Raw genomic sequence first — 4,330 nt, forward strand, 5'->3', positions numbered from 1 at the left:
TAGCTGGGACTACAGGCACACATCACCACGCCCAGCTAATTTTTGTATTTTTAGTAGAGTCAGCATTTCACCATGTTGGCCAGGATGGTCTCGATTTCTTGACCTCGTGATCCGCCTGCCTCAGCCTCCCAAAGTGCTGGGATTACAGCCGTGAGCCACCGTACCCAGCCTCTACTTTTTAAATACACTTACTTTCACTTTATTACTATATGTACTCTCCCCTAATTCTTTCTTGCGTGAGATACAGGAACCCTGTCTTGTGGTCTGGATTGGGATCTCTTTCCAGTAACACCTACTCCATAACAAAGGCCAAATATTTGTGGGGAACACTTTACAGTGCCTTGTCCAAAACCATGGGGGAGGATATTCTTACTCAAGCGGCCTCTGGTTTTACATTCTCACCTAAGGAGTGAATGAAGATACACAAGAAGACACTTATGGGCTGGGTGTGGTGGCTCATGCCTGTAATCCTAGCACTTTGGGAGGTTGAGGCGAGAGGATCACTTAAGCCCCGGAGTTTGAGATCAGCCTGGGCAACATAGCAAAAGCCTATCTCTACAAAAAATACAAAAAAATTAGCTGGGCATGGTGGCACACGCCTGTAGTCCCAGCTACTCTCCTTGACGGGCTGAGGTGAAAGGATCCTTTGGGTCTGGGAGGTTGAGGCTGCAGTGAGCTGTGATTGCACCACTGCACTCCAGTCTGGATGACAGAGTGAGATTCTATCTCAAAAAAGAAAAACACACCCTTGTGAAGATCAGAAGCCAGAGAAACCATTGAGATTTAAATGGGATATTACAGAATGCCCTCTTTCCCTCACACCTTTCCAACACAACAAGGCACCAGTAAAATAATATTAAACTAAAGCTGGAAGAGCTGCAACATAGAAAACTTTCTCTGAGAAGGAATACTTAAAAAAGCCCATAGTGAAAACGGGATACAAAAACAACTACACTGGAGGAAACTATAGCCTTTGAATCCTAGTGCTACAACAAACTTTAAACAAAGCCTAATTCCTAGCCATATTAACATAAGTAAGGTTATCCAAACTTCATAAGTAAGGTAATGCAAACGCTTCATGCCAAATCATTAAATAACAAAGATGGTGGTTACATATGTATATTGTAATACCTAGAGCAACCATTAAAAAAAAGTACAAGGTGAGCACAACAGGGTGACATAGTCAAAAATAATTTAATTACACATTTAAAAATCAGTAAAACAGTATAACTGGATTGTTTGTAACATAAAGGATTAATGCTTGATGTGATGAATATCCTGTTAACCCTGATGTGATTATTATGTATTACATGCCTATATCAAAATATCTCATGTAACCCACAAACAAAAACACTACTATGTACTCACAAAAATTTGAGGAAAAATGTGTTCAAAAAAAGATACAAAGTGATATGCTCAAAAGTATTGTAGAAGAGTGAAAATTCAATTTTAAAACATATTCAAGTAGACCAAACGAATACAAACAAACACAGGAATGAGAAACACAGGGAACAGAAAACAAATAATAAAATAGCAGACCATTTCAATATTTACTTCACATGTAAATTGACTAAATACACCAATTAAAGGCAGATATTGGCAGAGTTAATTAATTAATTTTTTGAGACAGGGTCTCCCTCTGTCTCTCAGACTGGAGTGCAGTGGCATGATCTCGGCTCACTGCAACCTCTGTTTCCTGGGCTTAAGTGATTCTCCCACCTCAGTCTCCTGAGTAGCTGGGACCACAGGCGTGCGCCACCATGACTTACTAATTTTTTGTATTTTTTGGTGGAGACAGGGTTTCGCCATGTTGCCCAGGCTGGCCTTGAACTCCTGAGCTCAAGTGATACGCACGCCTTGACCTCCCAAAGTGCTGAGATTATAGGCGTGAGCCATGGTGCCTGGCCTTTTTTTAGTTTTAAAATGGTAAATTCACAAACTATAATTGTATATATTTGGGGAATGCAAAGTGATATTATAGTACATGTATACAATGTGGAATGGCATATAATATGTGCCTCAGGATTACTCCTTGCCCAAACTGAGAACAAGGGGAATAGAACATTAGCCACTGAACAAGAAAGAGCGCTTGAGAAAGGGAAGGGTAATCCCACCATGGTAAGGAGAGTGCAGCTCCACAATGCCGGTGTGATTGTCTTCTTTTCCTACCTGGTGAGGGAGAAGATTCACTGTGCTGTCTGGAGGAGCTGGAGGATGATGGAAACAGTATGCTGGGACATCTTGGTAACTGGCTAAAGTGTCACGAGTTTGGTGCTATGTTAACATAGCCTATCCTTCAGATAGGAGTGCCCTTATTGAAAGTGTTTGATTGACCACAAAGCATTCATAAACTCAGTCATCTTCAGTATTTAATGTAAAAATGAAGTATCCTGGAATGAAATTCCCACTGCCTCCGGGCTGTCATGACAAGCTTAGCTGTCCATTTTTAAAAATCGTGTATTTATGCTCTCAGCTCCTCCTGTTCAACAGACACCTTGTCTCCCATCACCAGACACATCCCTGAGACACCATGTGGAAGGTGAAGGTCAGAGTCAACGGATTTGGTCATATTGGGCGCCTGGTCACCAAGGCTGCTTTTAACTCTGGTAAAGTGGATATTGTCACCATCAATGATCCCTTCGCTGACCTCAACTACATGGTCTACATGTTCCAGTATGATTCCATCCATGGCAAATTCCATGGCACTGTCAAGGCTGAGAACAGGAAGCTTGTCATCAATGGAAATCCCATCACCATCTTCCAGGAGCGAGATCCCTCCAAAATCAAGCGGGGCGATGCTGGCGCTGAGTACGTGGTGGAGTCCACTGGTGTCTTCACCACCATGGAGAAGGCTGGGGCTCACTTGCAGGGGGGAGCCAAAAGGGTCATCATCTCTGCCCCCTCTGCTGATGTCCCCATGTTCGTGATGGGCGTAAACCATGAGAAGTATGACAACAGCCTCAAGATCGTCAGCAATGCCTCCTGCACCACCAACTTCTTAGCGCCCCTGGCCAAGGTCATCCATGACAACTTTGGTATTGTGGAAGGACTCATGACCACCGTCCACGCCATCACTGCCACCCAGAAGACCGTGGATGGTCCCTCCGGGAAACTGTGATGTGATGGCCATGGGGCTCCCCAGTGAGCTCACTGGCATGGCCTTCCGTGTCCCCACTGCCAACGTGTCAGTGGTGGACCTGACCTGCCGTCTGGAAAAACCTGCCAAATATGATGACATCAAGAAGGTGGTGAAGCAGGCATCAGAGGGCCCCCTCAAGAGCATCCTGGGCTACACTGAGCACCACGTGGTGTCCTCTGACTTCAACAGCAACACCCATTCTTCCACCTTCAATGCTGGGGCTGGCATTGCCCTCAACGACCACTTTGTCAAGCTCATTTCCTGGTATGACAATGAATTTGGCTATAGCAACAGGGTGGTGGACCTCATGTCCCACATGGCCTCCAAGGAGTAAGACCCCTGGACTACCAGCCCCAGCAAGAGCATGAGAGGAAGAGAGGCCCTCACTGCTGGGGAGTCCCTGCCACACTGAGTCCCCCACCACACTGAATTGCCCCTCCTCACAGTTTCCATGCAGACCCCTTGAAGAGGGAGGGGCCTAGGGAGCCCCACCTTGTCGTGTACCATCAATAAAGTTCCCTGTGCTCAAAAAAAAAAAAACAAAATCGTGTATTTATTTTTGTGGCTACTTTGTTCTAGTTAGGCTTTCTTCCTTCAGCGTTCTGCACACCCATAGTACAAAAGGAAGGGCTGAACTGTTGGAGTAGAAGGACGTGGTTGCTGAAGAGTACATGGATGTTTTATTTATGTGTATTTTGAATGTAAAAATCTCACCTAAATGGATCAAAGATTTTTTTTCTCCTAAAAATAAGAATACATGGAAAAAAAAAAAAAAAGCAAACAACAACAAAATCCCTTGATCTTCTGTGGCGTACAAATCAAGAAGACTGGGGAAAGGTAATTCCCTCTGCCCAGGGCAAGTGTGGCTTCCCATCAAAAGCCAGTAGCCTGTGTCAGTCTTGATCAGTCAGCAAGATCTTTGCACTATTAACCACAGAGTAATCTGTATTACTATAGGGTTCACATGTGAATTCAAATATAGACATGTTAGTGCCTAAACATATTTGGGTTTATCGCTCAGATTTTATATATTTCAAATGTAAGTGTTGCTAATCAGTGCAGTTATTTTATTTTTTTTTTTTTGAGGCGGAGTTTCACTCATGTTACCGAGGCTGGAGTGCAATGGCGCGATCTCGGCTCACCGCAACCTCCGCCTCCTGGGTTCAGGCAATTCTCCTGCCTCAGCCTCCT

General features: G+C 44.3%; 1 pseudogene across 1 annotated transcript; it reads left to right on the forward strand.

Moving 5' to 3' along the window:
* The first annotated feature begins 2,514 nt into the window (after positions 1–2,514).
* LOC108297753 lies at positions 2,515–3,668 on the forward strand (annotated as a pseudogene). The gene has a single exon (XR_001822317.2). The product of XR_001822317.2 is annotated as a glyceraldehyde-3-phosphate dehydrogenase-like (transcript).
* The last annotated feature ends 662 nt before the right edge of the window (positions 3,669–4,330 follow it).

This window comes from Cebus imitator, unplaced genomic scaffold (genome assembly GCF_001604975.1).
Source record: "Cebus imitator isolate Cc_AM_T3 unplaced genomic scaffold, Cebus_imitator-1.0 Scaffold838, whole genome shotgun sequence".
NCBI classification, from domain to species: domain Eukaryota; kingdom Metazoa; phylum Chordata; class Mammalia; order Primates; family Cebidae; genus Cebus; species Cebus imitator.